General features: G+C 43.8%; 1 protein-coding gene across 3 annotated transcripts in view; it reads right to left on the bottom strand.

Moving 5' to 3' along the window:
- The window catches only part of DUSP9 (dual specificity phosphatase 9), a 116,329-nt gene that overhangs the window by 53,553 nt on the left and 47,136 nt on the right, over window positions 1–15,640 (bottom strand). For 2 of the 3 annotated variants that reach the window (XM_077478875.1, XM_077478873.1), the window contains exon 2: window positions 4,126–4,726. The gene's annotated coding sequence lies outside the window, so the exon portion shown is untranslated. Of the gene's footprint in view, window positions 1–4,125; window positions 4,799–15,640 lie in introns of those variants that run through there. The other variant, XM_077478874.1, reaches the window with a different exon arrangement.

Here is a 15,640-nt window from a genome sequence, read left to right as displayed (position 1 = left end):
CTCTCTATCCTTTCCCTTTGCTTCCCACCCACTCTCAAGAATTCTTCCCCTGGCAGCTAGCAGAGTCCCTAAGCTCCTCCAGTCTCTTGCTTTGATTCCTACCATTAGAGCTTGTTAAGGTCTCTGATACCCTGCAGAAATACTTATTGCAGCCTAAAGCTGCTGATTTTTGTAAGATCAGACCACACTCTTATAATGCTCTAGTGCCCAACCTGTGGCATTTTTGTGCGGTCCTTGAGGTCCCTGTAGACCCCTTGTAGCATGTGTGCAGTCTCTTTCTATCTCCTGTAGCATGTCCCCAGTCTCTTACCATCCCTTGTAGAATGTCTGCAGTCGTAGGCCATCTTCAATAGCATGTCCCCAGTCTGATATTTCCTGTCTAATGTTTGCAGTGTCTAATCCTCTATAGCAGGGATATGCAATTAGCCGACCTCCAGCTGTTGCAAAACAACAATTCCCATCATGCCTCTGCCTCTGGGTGTCATTCTTGTGGCTGTCAGAGTCTTGCTATGCCTCATGGGACTTGTAGTTCTGCAACAGCTGGAGGTCCGCCAATTGCATATCCCTGCTCTATAGTATGTCTGCAATCTATGACCATCTCTTGTAATGTGTCTGCAGTCTCTGACCATCTCCTGTAGAATGTCCCCAGTCTCTGATCATCTCCTGTAGCATGTCCCAGGTCTCTGACCCATCTCCTGTAGTATGCCCCCAGTCTCTGACCCATTTCCTGTAGTATGTCCCCAGTCTCTGACCCATCTCCTGTAGTATGTCCCCAGTCTCCGACCCATCTCCTGTAGCATGTCCCCAGTCTCAGACTACCTTCTGTAGCATGTCTGCAATCTCGGACCACATTCTGTAGCATGTCCTCAGCCTTTGACCATCTCCTGTAGTATGTCCTAGTCACTGCCAATGCGTGGTTGAAGCAAAGAACATTGCATAATGTATGGTCGGCCTTAGTTGATTAAGCATGACCCCAGTCTCTGACGATCTCCTGTAGCATCTGCCCAGTCTCTGACCATCTCCTGTAGCATGTCTCCAGTCTCTGACCATCTTCTATAGTATGTCCCCAGTCTCTGACCATCCTCTGTAGCATGTCCCCACTCTCTGGTCATTTCCTTTAGCATTTCCACAGTCTCTGGCCATCTCCTTTAGCATCTCCCCAGTCTCTGACCATCTTCTGTAGCAGTGATGGTGAACTCTGGCACCCCAGATGTTTTGGAACTACATTTCCCATGATGCTCATCCACTCTACAGTGTACTTGAGCATCATGGTAAATGTAGTTCCAAAACATCTGGGGTGCCAAGGTTCGCCATCACTGTTCTATAGCATGTCCCCAGTCTCTGGCCATCTCCTTTAGCATGTCCTCAGTTTCTGAGTATCTTCTGTAGCATGTCCCCAGTCTCAAAATACCTTCTGTAGCATGTCTGCAGTCTCAGACCATATCTGATAACATGTCCGCAGTTTCTGACCATCTTCTGAGGCATGTCCTCAGCCTCTAACCATTTTGTGGTTGAAGGAAAGGAAACTGTATAATGCATGGTCGGCCTTAGTTGAGTAAATCAGATGCTGAAAGTGCTTAAAACCTGTGGGTGTAATATCACTTTAAGCTAGACTACAATCATTAGCAGCTGTAACCCTTTGAGCCAACTGCAAAATGTGAACCAACACCATACAATATTTTGTGGCAACTGGTTATACATACTGCACTCAAATGACGCATTAATTACAACAAACGTGTAAGCACAAAAACCTCTCTTAATTGACTGGCATATTTGTAAATCCTAATATAAAATAAATATATCTGATGCACCTTGAGCAATAATTTTTATGCAGTAAGGTTTTCAATTTAATAGTCCTGCCAGGCACAGCACTTCCTGCAATAGGGTGACAACACTCACCTACTGCTTTGAAATTTAGCAGTGGAGTTGTCACTGCTGTATGAGCACACAGAGATTGACTACAGCATACCAGTCCTCTCCCCATCAGGGTCACTCTCCACCCACAGCAGTGGAGAAGCCAGCAAAGGCTACTTGGAATTCATATCCCTGAAACAGTGCACCATCACTGCTTCTTAAGTGATCTGGCTGCACATAACAGGGAAACCCACTGGCCATCACATGGCAAAGGTAAAACTAAAAGAATTGGGTATTTAACTCATTCATTTTGAAACCTTTCTATAGGTGGAATGCGCAATTTAGAAATATAGTGCTTTATGGGCGTGAGACTTCACATTTACTTTAACACATCCCTAAGATGGTTTTGGAGGAAAGATAAGACTTCTGGAATGATGGTCAGAATGGCCCCCCAATGGCTATGTCCAACTCAGTTGCTTCCCTCGCTACATTTGTTGCTGTGCCTCTAACACACTTTCCTCTTCCCAGTGCCTTACTCTATAAGTCTGAGTGTGGTTATAAACACTAGTAAATGCCACTAATTGGGAACCCACCCACTGCTTAGGAACTCCACCCCAAACATGCTCTTCCATGTATTTATGGACCTTGCTTTGTGCACTGGTCCAAATCATTTGGTAGAGGGGGGTTATGGTGTGGGGTTGTTTTTGAGGGGTTGGGCTTGGCCCCTTAGCTCCAGTGAAGGAAACTCTTAAGGTGTCAGCATACCAAGACATTTTGAACAATTTCATGCTCCCAACTTTGTGGGAAGAATTTGAGGATGGCCCCTTCCTTCTCCAACATGACTGCACACCAGTGCACAAACAAGGTCCATAAAGACATGTATGAGCGAGTTTGGGGTGGAGGAACTTGATTTGGCCTGCACGGAGTCCTGACATCAACCCAATAGAACACCTTTGGGATGAATTAGAGCAGAGCCTGCAGACCAGGCCTTTTCATCCAACATCAGTGCCTGACCTCACAAATGTGCTTTTGGAAGAATAGTCAAACACTCCTAAACCTTGTGGACAACCTTCCCAGAAGAGCTGAAGTTGTTATAGCTGCAAAGGGTGGGCCAACTCAATATTAAACACTACGGACTAAAACTGATTAGAGTTCATGTGCGTGTATATTCTTACCTTTTTCAGGAGACTGCTTGTCTTTTAATGCCTTATTAGTGATCATAAAAATACTTGAGACTTATAACTAAACAGCTATTTCCTAAGCCACTACTGTCCATGAAAATTGTTTTTACACATCCTTGAGATACTTGGGGAGAAGAGATAAAAGTTCTAGATTGGGGGTCAGAATTGGGCCTCCCAATGCTTGGGGCCAACTCACAGTTGATTCTTCCACTACAGTTATTGCTGTGCCTCTAATGCACAGTTCTCTTCTCAATGCTGTAGAAGTCTGGATATGTCTTTGATCACTATTAACTAACTAGCTGATTCCTAAGCCGCCATATGCTTCTTATGAAAATAGTTTTTACGCAAATTTTTGTCATTTTTAACTTCTGCATCTCTTACTATTATTTTTTATTTAAGATACTTGTATAGCACCATCAATTTACGCAGCATTTAACATATGCATTGTACATTCACATCGGTCCCTACCCTCAAGGAGCTTACAATCTAAGGTCCCTAACTCATACTCATATACTAGGGCCAATTTAGACAGAAGCCAATTAACCTACCAGCATGTCTTTGGAGTGTGGGAGGAAATCGGAGAACCCGGAGGAAACCCACGCATGCACAGGGAGAACATGCAAACTCCAGGCAGGTAGTGTTGTGGTTGGGATACAAACCCTTTTTACTGCTAGGCGAGAGTGCTACCCACTATACCACAGTGCTGCCAATTATTAATGAATAATCATATGTTCTTACCTTTCTTCAGGAGACTGCTCGTCTTCCCAATACTGTGTAAGTCTGAGTATGGTTATGATCACTAATAACTAGCTTATTCCTAAGCCACCACTACTTCTTGCTTAAAATAGTTTTTATGCAATTTTTTGTCTTTTTCTGCATCTCTTTAAGATGCATAAACATATGTTTTTACCTTTCTCAGGAGACTGCTTGTCTTCCCAATGCTGTATAAGTCTGAGTATGGTTGTAATCATTAATAACTATCTAGCTTATTCTTAAGCCACCGCTACTTCCCATGAAAATTGTTTTTACGCAAATTTGTGTGGTTTTCTTTTTTTGCATCTTTCATGAATGCATAAACATATGTTCTTACCTTTCGCCGGAGAATGCTTGTCTTCCTCCGGATTTAATGCTTGTCAGCAGGCAATGACTCACAACACTCAACTATTATGTGGTCTGAACATTGAAGCAAACATAATGATCCTCCGTGAGCTAGATGAAATTTAAATACTATGTGCTTTTTCCAGGAAATACCTCAATGGCATCGTGCAGACTGATAATCCAGCTAGGTAATGTCAAAGACTCTACTAAAGACCCATATGGGCAACAGGTTCCCCTCCTATAGGCACCGTCTCCTTGGTTCAGAATCAGCTGCTTTGCTCTCTGTCCTATAGATCTGTCTCTGGTCTACAGTACAATGCATTTCCTTGGCGCTGCAGACTCAGATTTTCTCTTTCGAAAAGTTAGGTGTCTTTTAGTTGGCTATCCAAAACCACAGGACATTCCAAGCTGCAATCCAGGTAAAGGAGCTGCTTTCTTTGTCATGCGTCTTTGGCGTGAAGGCATCCAGGTATATTCCAGTATGGGAAGTGAGATGGCTCTCAAAAGTCTTTTCTCCCTTTGTTGCTCTTCAGTTTTGCTGTAGTTAAGTCCCGTGTTGCTGCACAAAGTCTGGCTTGGAAGATCCTACAGAACTGAAAAGAAGGAAAAAGAGCAGACTGAGTTGGCGAGCCTGTGCTGCATGTAGGGAATAATTGACAAACCAGAGGGAGAGGCTTTCACTGTACTTTTTCCTGGAAATCCAACCCCCCCCCCCCCCCTTTCCAGTTTCCTCCCTCAAGACCCTCGTATGTCTCTATGCTGCTAGCAGGCTTCCTATTGACATGACCTCAGCAGTGGAAGAGGATGTGATACAAGAGTTCCATGGGCTGAGTGAGCTCCATAATCATCACACTTTCGCCAATGTAGGAAGCATACCAGTTTTATGGACATTATTTACCAGCAAAATGCGAATAACAGAGATGTACAATTCTTCTGCATATAAAAAGCAGATCCTGCGGCCAAAGTTTTCTCCATCTTGCGAAAGACACAATAAAAGTGATAGTATAACAGACACATACAAGTCCCCGTGTGACCGCTAAATATGTGAATCTTTCAAATATCAAACTCTTTTCAAAAGTAGTGGTGTAGAGGCGGGCATTTGTGCACACTGTGCAGCTGCAAAGGCCTCCCTGGGTCCTGTGGGCTCATTTATACTAGATGTGGGTCAGGCACATGCTCTGTCCTGCTGTCATATTGACCTGGCCATTGTTTACTTAAAGAGCAGGTAAGATGCAGGAGTCGTTTCTCATGAGAAGCAGGAGCCATTTTTCATGATGTCCTAACTCTGCCTTATTAGCTGAACAGGGAACCTCTAAGTCTGGTGGGTTCATTTATACTAGATGTGGGTCGGGTAGGTGCTGAGATCCGTTCCCGCTGACCATTGCTTCGTTTTAGGGCAGATGAGAAGCAGTAGCTATCCTTCATAATTTCCTAAGTACTCTAACTGTTACACACTGTTTAGCTTCACAACAGTCTCTAGGCTACGGTCTGTGGGCGCATTTATACTAGATGAGACAGGTGCTAAAACTCTCATCCGCTGTCATGTTGACCTGGCCAATGTTTATTTTTAGTAAAGGTTAGAGGCAGGTGCCATTCTTCATGATACCCTAACTTGCAACCCCCTAAGGACTCTTTGGAGCCTGTGGGCTCATTCATACTAGATATGGGTCAGGTAGGTGCTGAGACCCCTTTCTATTGACCTGGCCACTGATTACTTTAAGACAAGGGAGAAGCAGGAGCCATTCTTTATGATGCCATAAATGTGCTCTAACAGCTGGACAAGGACTCTCTGGGTCCTGTGGGCTCATTTATACTAGATGTGGGTCAGGTAGGTGCTGAGACCCCTTCCTGTTAACCTGGCCACTGATTACTTTAGGACAGGGATTTCAAACTGGTGATCCTCCAGCTGTTGAGAAACTACAAGTCCCATCATGCCTCTGCCCGTGGGAGTCATGCTTGTAACTGTCAGCCTTGCAATGCCTTATGGGACTTGTAGTTTCGCAACAGCCTGAGGGCCGCCAGTTTGAGACCCTAGCTTTAGGGCTAGTGAGAAGCAGGAGCCATTTTTCATGATGTTCTAACTGCTGGACAAGGACTTTCTGGAGCCTTTGAACTCATTTATACTAGATGTGGTTTAGGTAGGTGCTGAGACCCCTTCCTGTTTACCTGGCCACCGATTAATTTAAGACAAGCGAGAAGAAGGAGCCATTCTTCATGATGCCCTGACTGGCATCCCCCTATGGTCCCTCTGTGGCCTGTGGGCTCATTTATACTAGATGTGTATCAGGTGGGTGCTGTGACCCCTTCCTGTTGACCTGGCCACTGAATACTTTAGGGCAAGCGAGAAGCAGGAGCCGTTCTTTATGATGCCCCAACTGTGCTCTAACAGCTGCACAAGGACTTTCTGGAGCAGCGGACTCATTTATACTAGATGTGGTCAGGCAGGTCCACCTAGGGAGCAAGCCAGGATTCCTACATACAATGGGACCATCGAGAACAAATGTAGCCAACCTCTAACAGAAGTCAGATCACAGCAGCAAAAAAGGAATATGGAAATCTGGAGAAGGCTGAGAGTCCCTTTTGCTATATTCCCTTTAAATCCTTTTTCTAAATTTTAGTAAAGAGGCATGTTCAAAGTGCAATAACTCATACCGGTACCATCAAAACATAAATCATCTTCTGTTGTTCTATATAATGAAAAGTATGATTTGATGCCGGCATTAACGGGTATTTTAGTTCTCCTGGATCAATTTATACCGGGGGCTTTCAAAACGGATGTCTGGTCTTTGCAACTTGATTGTCGTCTTCGCAAACATTTTGTAACAGCTGCCAGATGTTTAGTAAGCAGCCTCTGGAAATGTACCATCTTACCTGGTAAATCTATGGTTCAACACAGCCTGCGTTTCATATACACCATAAGGACACAAGACAGCTCAGCTTCAGTCATCCCTACAACCTTAAACCAAATATTGTATATTAATTACTTTGGTGACCACCCCATAGCAGACTTACTTTCCCAGGTATGTGAATGTAGTAATGCGTGTTTTTGACTATATATTGCTCATGCATTAAAGGTGAACACCAGGCAACCTGCTAAATACACATATGGGAGCTGAATAAACTGACAAAGGATGGTCAGGGCTGGGGCAAGGGGTGGGCAGGAAGGGTGGCTGCCCTGGGCACTGTGGTTTCATGTGAGGTGGGGGCATTGCAAGGAGATTGGGTGGGGGGATTTGTGTTGGGAGGGGCAATTTGAGACTGGGGCAAGGGGTAAGAATTGCTAGGAGTAGTGATTTAGGGGGATTTGTGTTGGGAGGGGGGATGAGGAAGAATATTTGCGCTAGAAGGAAGGATTTGGGGGGCTTGTGCTAGAAGAGGTGATATGGTGAAGGATAAAAGTTTGTTTGTGGGGGGGATTTGTGCTAGGAGGGAAAATTTAGGGGATGGACTTGTGATAGGTGGGTGTCAGGGCTGGCTTAGCCCTTCCTTCTCTGGGCTGGCTGCTCAGCTGTCGGCTAATTGCCAGCTCTCATCTCTCTCCACAGTTACCAGCTGTTCCTGATCATGCTCGTCTGACCTGCCTACTTAAAGCTGTCCAGCTCACTTCACCTCTGCCTTCGCCTTGGTCACATCACAAGAAACCATCTCCTGTGGTTCTGTTTAAAGACTGGCTTGCTGACATCCCTTCTGGCTCCTTATCCTGCTTGCTGTTGCTCTACTTGGATCCCTGACTTCTGGCTTGGCTGATTACCCGATCTGGTTATTGAACTCTGGCCTGGCTGACTACTCGATCCGGTTACTGGACTCTGGCTATGCTTTGACTATGCTTTTTCTATTTACCTTTTTATTTTTATTTAATAAACAAGTGTGATTTAATTGTACTTCTGTCTTGGTCTGGTTCATGGTTTCTGACAGTGGGGGGATGTGTAGGGGGTGGGGGGGGAATTTGAGGGGTAGAAGATTTCTACTAGGAGGGGTGAGTTTTTTTGGGGAGGGGCATTTGTGTTGGGGGGATTTGGAGGATGGGGCAAAGATTTGTGCTGGGAGGGGCAATTTCAAAAAGGGGGTGAATCTGTACTGGAGGAATTTATGCTTAGGGGGTAAGCATGCAAATTAGTGCTCAATGTTTTTTTTTTTGGGGGGGGGTGATTTTTTCTGACACATAATGCTCATACATTACGAGGGGGGGCACAGTTTGATATGTTCACCCTGGGCTTTAGACGACCTTGTCCCGACACTGCATTAACTAAAGGGTTTGGCAAATGGACGAGTTATCAGTTTTGGAAGAGTATAGAAAATGTGCTTCTCGCCCAATTGGAAGAGCTGAAAGACAGCAGAAGGAGCTTTGAGGGTGGGCTTCAGCAGTTTTCAGACAAAGACTAGCTGGTGTCAGGTAAGCTTCCAACCCACCTACCTTTTGTGAACATTTTTTCTTGGTAGTGGGGTCATGCAAATAGTCATAGGATAGTCATAGGAGATGGTTGGGTTGCAAGGTCCTTGATGACAGTCAATTGGTTCAAAATGTAAATTAGGTAAACTCTGTATCTTGTGTTGGTTATTTACTGGATATTTTGTTAGTGTATGTGAGCGCTAGTCATTAAGATTTGCCAAGTTCTGCTTACCTAATGTGTTCTGTACATCTGTACATCTGTCTTGAAGACAGACAAGTTGATGATGTTTTTGATTGTATGACAAAAAAAAAAATCTACCTATTGAAGAATCAGTTCTTAAGTACCGTCTTTCCATATGGGCACCTCTGCTGAACTAACCTCTAGTTCTCTACTCTGGAGAAAAAACCTTCAACTTTATTCCACTCCGGGATTCAATATTACTCAACATTGGATTATCTGGAACATGCAAACAAGCATTGAGTAGAACTGCCTATTCCATCTGTGTGGAGACAGCTATATTTTCCATAAACTCCAAACTCAGATTGCTCAGTCCCTTGATGGGCACATTGCAACCTCACAGATGCAAGTATACAATTTAGAACTTTATTCCAGTCTGAAATCCAATACCACTCAACATGGGATTATCTGGAACGCGCCAACAAGCATTGAGTAGAACTGCCTATTCCATCGGTGTGGAGACAGCTATATTCACCATAAGCTCCAAACTCAGGTTGCTCAATCCCTCGATGGGTATATTGCAACCCCACAGATGCAAATATACAATTTAGAACTTTATTGATCCTTTTCCAACATTTCCTACTCTTGTGTTTGAAATACTAAACTTATACGATCTCTACCATGACGTTTTATCCCTTTTTCTTCTGTCTCTTCCTGATTTTTTAGATAATCTCTGTATCCGTCAATGAGAGGCTAGCTGGTGTTGGATGAACTTCCCACCCATTTGCCCCTCGCAAATAATTTAAAAAGTGGTAAGGTCATACAAATATTAAAGTCATAGCAGCTGTTGGGTTTGCAAGGTGCTTGAAGGCAGACAACAGGGTCCTAATGTAAGCTGGGCACTCCACTATGTTCTGGTTATTTAGTTAGAGTATGGGAATGATAGTCATGCAGCCTAGGGGACATTTAATCTAGTTTTAGCTCCCTAGTTATGAACACCTCTATACTTGGAAATAATACATTTTCCACTGGCATTGGAGGGTGAATAGAGTAGTGGAACAAGTTGGAGGTAACTTAGGGTCCTTCTCCATACAAGAAGAGGGGTTCCAGGATACATGTCTCACAGGGAAGAAAATGGAATTTCAGTCTCCTCTATAAATTGATCCACATAGCCTTCGGGCTCCGGGAACCCGTGTTTCTCAACTCCACTCTCAGGGTGCCCCAATAGGTCATGTTTTCAGGATTTCCATTATTTTGCACAGGTGATTTGAGGATTTGTCCCACTGGATAATTTTGGATGAACTGTCATGATTTTCTCTCGATTATCATACGATTGCTTCTAAAGCTGTATTTTTCGCATGATCTTCTGATTGTGTGTGCTATGCTTTAATATGGGTTCGGAGCTACACCTAGGAGACAGAGGAGGGCTCCATCCAGGAGAGAAGTGTGAGTTAATGCAGTTGGGAGCAGCTAGATGCTGTGCCCAGAGCTTAAGCGAGCGGGGTGTGCCTGGATACACCCTAGTCACCTAGTGGGCATTAGCATTATCGCTCTGTGTGGCAGCAGGGAGATCAATGTGCCAGGGCCATATATATGTAAGCATGCGTGTTTGAGCTTTGAGGTTTGGGTTGCCAACTTTTCATCAAGCCAAACCTGCTTTGGCTTGATGAAAACCCACACTTTAGCGGTGCACAGCAATTATTTTTTTATAAGGGGGAACTGTGGACTCTGGTGTAAGGGGGTTTTTGAACATCAAAAGCCCCCACATACATCAGAGTTCCCAGCATCCCCCCTTTAAATCGGGGTTCCCATTGCCCCCCTTACATCAGAGTCTGCAGAGAACCCCTTATATCTGAGTCCTCCTTACCTTAGTATACTCACTTGCTCAGAGACAGGAGAGAGAAGGGAGAGAGGGGGGAGACTTCAATCACAGACAGTGGATGGTGAGCTCACTTGAGGAGGGAGGCTCAGGCAAATGACACCCACCCATGATGTATCATGACTTGAGGGTCCCGGCAATCAGGGGGAATCTGCATTGCATGGGTTGATTAAAGGGGTTGCAAACGTACATGTTTTTTCACCTTAATGCATCCATGCATTAAGGTGAAAAAACACCTTTCAGTGACCGTCCCCCAGCCCCCCCCCCCCCCCATTTTACTTGCCTGAGCCCTGGAATTTCATCTGGCGGTGCTCTTCCTCTGGTTCTCGGCTCTTGATTGGATATATTGATAGCATACCTCCTAACATTTTGAGATGGAAATAAGGGACACCTACTAGCAAATATATGTAGGCATAGGGCACGCCCCCTGCCACACTCCCTTAAAGGAGAAATAACCCCAAAAAAAGGTTAATTAAATCCACAAGGGCTTTTTTTTTACCACTACTATTCCTTTAGTAGTCCTTTATTTCCTTTTTCCTGGAAACCAATGGTTTGGCAAAACATGTAGGAGCTAATATTCTGAATCCCGGGCCTTATATAATCGAGGCCTGTGTCCTCTTCTTTGTCTATTATATAATATTTATTTATAATGAACCCATCTAGACTAGTACATGTCAATTTTTTTGAATTTTTTTTGTCCTTTTGTATTATGTATTTATAATAAAGTATTTTGTTAAAAAATAATATTTTTTTTATATATACAATTAAGTTGGGGACATTCTTTGGCACCACTATAATCCCCTCCCCCACTTTTTCCCTGTTTATACATATTTTATGTGATAGCAGTGCAGCCATTGGCTCCTGCTGCTGTCAATAAAATCCAATGGCACGGGCTCCAGCGGGCGAGGACGAGTCATACATTTGGCAGCTATGGACGCTGAATGCTGGACTCGATAGCACCCGCAAGGTAACCCCCCGGGAGAGAGCTTCTCCCATGGGGTTATCTGCTGTGGGGAGGAGCAGCAAAAGCCATTGAGGGACCCCAAAAGACGAGGATCAGGGCCACGCTGTGCAAAATGAGTTGTGCAGTGGAGGTATGACATGTTTGTTATTTTTTTACTGAGCTAATATTCGCAAATGTCTTCCTGCTTCTCCTCCTGGAAAATCAGGAAGCTGGTCCTGAGACCTGATTGGCCAAGGAGTCTTATGCCCCATACACACGATCGAAAATTCCACCAGCAAAAGTCTGATGAGAGCTTTTGGTCGGAAAATGTGATCGTGTGTATGCTCCATTTGCATACTGGCCGAATTCCCGCCAGCTAAAGACTGAGAGCATGTTCTCAATTTTCCAGTCGGAAAAAGTTCCGATCAGAATTTCCGATCCTCTGTACCAATTCCGACGTGCAAAATTCCTACGCATGCTCAAACAATTTGACGCATGCTCGAAAGCATTGAACTTAATTTTCTCAGCTCATCGTAGTGTTGTACATCACCACGTGCCTGACAGTCGAAAGTTCAGCGAACTTTTGTATGACCGTGTGTATGCGAGCCAAGCTTGAGCGGAATTCCGTCGGAAAAACCATCCTAAATTTTTACGACGGAAATTCCGCTTAGGACCCATTTTCTGTACGGCCGAGAGGAGAAGCAAAGCAAGTTCGGCAGGGAGGAGAAGCAATGGCCCCGGCTCTTCCCTCAGCAAGCTGAAGCAAGGAGCAGCAGGTGGAAGGGGGAGGGTCAGCAACCGCCTCTTTAAGTTTCCAGGAGCCCTACCCCGTATCTAACACCACCTCGTCATCGGCCTCCTAAGGTAAGGCCACTAATCGCCGCTTTTCTGTCCAACCCATGAGGCTCAACAATATTGAGCACCAACCACCACTGGTGGCAACCCTACTTCGGGTGCCCACCCCAATGCAATAAGCTGTGGACACATATGGTTCAGAGTTTGAGGACCATTTCTGGAGGAGACGGACCGGGGTCTAAGCCTGAGGCCAGAGCAGTGATGCTGCATAAGAAAGCCAGGAAGCTGGTATGCTTGAAAAAAACCAATGTTGAAAAAAATTGTTTTATGATTTGAGAAATGTATGTTTAATAAGTGGGCAGGGAAGGCTTTAAAGAAGATGTTGGGGGGTGGCTACATCTTTATTATTCCTACTGCTTGAAGTGAATCCCACAAAAGCTATAACAATAAACTCAATGCACAATCTTTTCAAAAGAGTACAGGTTCTTTATCTTGCTTTTAATTAGACTGGAGTTATTATTTTAATATACAATAGCAGAGTAATATCTCAGATAGGAGATAAACTAAATAACCAAAAGCTGTTTCGTTAAAAGCTGAAAAGCATTTCCAGAACATGTTGAGAGGGGAAGGAGTGCTGTGTTTCCATAGAATAGCTACTAAAGCACTTTCCAGGAAATGTTCAGGTCCGAAATTACAGGTAAATGTGAAAGCTATTCTATCGGATCTGGCTTTGTCATTTAATGCTTGCATACAGTTCATGTACGTCTTCAAAGGCAGTTCTATGTTATAGTAAAAGGGCAAAAATAAATAAAACATGGATCGCTTTATAATTTAACCACTTAAGGACCGAGCCTCTTTCTGAGAATTGTTGTTTACAAGTTAAAAACAGTTTTTTTTTGCTAGAAATTTACTTAGAACCCCCAAACATTATAAAAAAAATTTCTAACACCCTAGAGAATAAAATGGCGGTTGTTGCAATACTTTCTGTCACACCGTATTTGCATACTTTTTTTTGGAAAATTTTGTTTATAACAGTAAAGTTAGCCCATTTTTTTTTTTTTATATTGTGAAGGATAATGTTACGCCGAGTAAATTGATACCTAACATGTCACGCTTCAAATTTGCGCCCGCTCATTGAATGGCGACAAACTTTTACCTTTAAAAATCTCCATAGGCGTTGTGTAAAAAATTCTACAGGTTGCATGTTTTGAGCCAAAGAGGAGGTCTAGGGCTAGAATTATTGCTCTCGCTCTACCGATCGCGGTGATACCTCACATGTGTGGTTTGAACAACGTTTTCATATGCTATAAACATAAAATAAAAAGCATCCAACTATATCAAAAAAGTTACCAACATCTCTTATACGACCAAAAGAAAAAGGAATACCCCCCCAATAGGGTGGGGCTTTAAGGACAACACAAAGCAAAAATTACAAAATGAATATAATTTTTATTGAAACCAATATACATATATAGAGAAATACAAAACATTAGAAAATGTCAAAACCAATTACAAATTGGATAAAACTTGAAGTTGTATTCCAACTTGATCCAGACATCCCAACGCGTTTCGAGACACAAATGTCCCTTCGTCAGGGAAAATAGTCGAATGGAATCACACATCAAGAAGTCAAAGTATGAAAAAGCTACTCACGTATGCGTTTCTGCACACAAGCTTGTCAGGATGGGACGCTTTAAAAAAAAAATGTATTCTTATTTATTTTACCTTTTATTTATTTTTTTACATTGTTTTAAAAAAAAAGTGTCACTTTTATTTCTATTACAAGAAGCATCATACATGAACATCCCTTGTAATAGAAAAAAGCATGACAGGACCCCTTAAATATGAGATCTGGGGTCAAAAAGACCTTACATCTCCTATTTACACTAAAATGCAAGAAAATAAAAAAAATTGTCAGTTAAAAAAAAAAAAAAATGAAAAAATAAAAATGGCCCTTTAAGAGCTATGGGCGGAAGTGATGTTTTGACATCGCTTCCGCCCTGCAATGATATAGAGATGGGTGGATGCCATCTTCCCCTCACTTGTCTCCATGTCTGGCCACAGGAAGGATCCAATCGCCTGCGCTGCTGCCAATGGCTTCAGTAAGCGACGGAGGGCAGCCGTCTCCCGCCACCGATAAAAGTGATCTCGCAGTGAATCTGCCGCAGAGACCACTTTTATTTTATACCAGACCGCTCAATGAAGAAGAGGACACTGGGGTTATGGCAGCTAGTTGCTGCCATAACAACGATATCCTCCTTCAAAGTACCAACGTATAACGACGGTGGGAGGTCCGGAAGTGGTTACGATTTAGGGTGACTGTTGCCCACATAAAACAACCTAATAAACACAAGAATGGCTGACACATATAAATAACATTTCTTACACTGAATGTGTATTATAGCTGTACAGTTCACCCGGTTCACTCTATACTCTGCCTTTTTAGATGCCAAGGTCCCCAACGTATGTTAATACTACACAGAGGCTAGGGTTGCCACCGGTCTGGGATTTCCCTGAACAGTCCAGGTTTTGAACCGTGTGTCCACCTAAAACCCAGACACAATATTCAGAATGGACTGTGGCTCCCCAAGTAACCAAGTACCAAAACCACTGAGTGCATAGGTGTGCACCCACCCACATACATGGACAGGAGAGGGCTTGATCTGCTCCTCCTCCTACCACTCCTACCCCTCTGTCTGCCCACCCACACTCCAATACCTGTTGTTCTGTGCCTCAGGCAAGGATGTGTGGGCTGGCAGGTTGAAGCTCAGCAACCGGGAGATACATTGTGGATGTGTCTCCTGCTTCCAAACAAGTAAGTACAGTAAGGTAAGGGGGACTCAAATGTAAGGGGTGCCCTGTGTATTCTAATATATGGGGGGGCTTTGGGAACCCTAATTTAAAGTGGAAGTCCATGCAAAATCTAAAATCCCTGCATCAGACACCAGGGATCTAACGCTAACCTCTCTATCCTTGTATAGAAAATGAGTATACATACCCTTTTGGAAGCCGACCTGTCCCGCTCCGACCCGATCTCCAGCACCGGAAGCTCTGAAGAGGACATGGAGGACAACGGCTATGAAATGAATGGGAAGTGACGTCACCCATAGAGTTACTTTCGGGCTTTCGTTGTCCTCCATCTCTTTTTTACCCGTCTACACAGAGAAGCCACGGCTGACAGCTCAGCATGGGATCTGGTTGGAGCGGGGTCATATAGGCTTCCAAAAAGATATATATACTAGTTTTTCTTTACAGGGATAGAGAGATTAGTGTTATATCCGTGGTGTCTTTAGATTTTGCGTGGACTTCCACTTTAAGGGGG

The sequence above is a fragment of the Lithobates pipiens genome, unplaced genomic scaffold (assembly GCF_037356315.1).
Source record: "Lithobates pipiens isolate NorthernLeopardFrog02 unplaced genomic scaffold, aLitPip1_a1.2 Scaffold_1, whole genome shotgun sequence".
Classification (NCBI taxonomy): domain Eukaryota; kingdom Metazoa; phylum Chordata; class Amphibia; order Anura; family Ranidae; genus Lithobates; species Lithobates pipiens.
The sequence above is the reverse complement of the archived record's forward strand: the minus strand, read 5'-3'. Positions and strand labels throughout refer to the sequence as shown.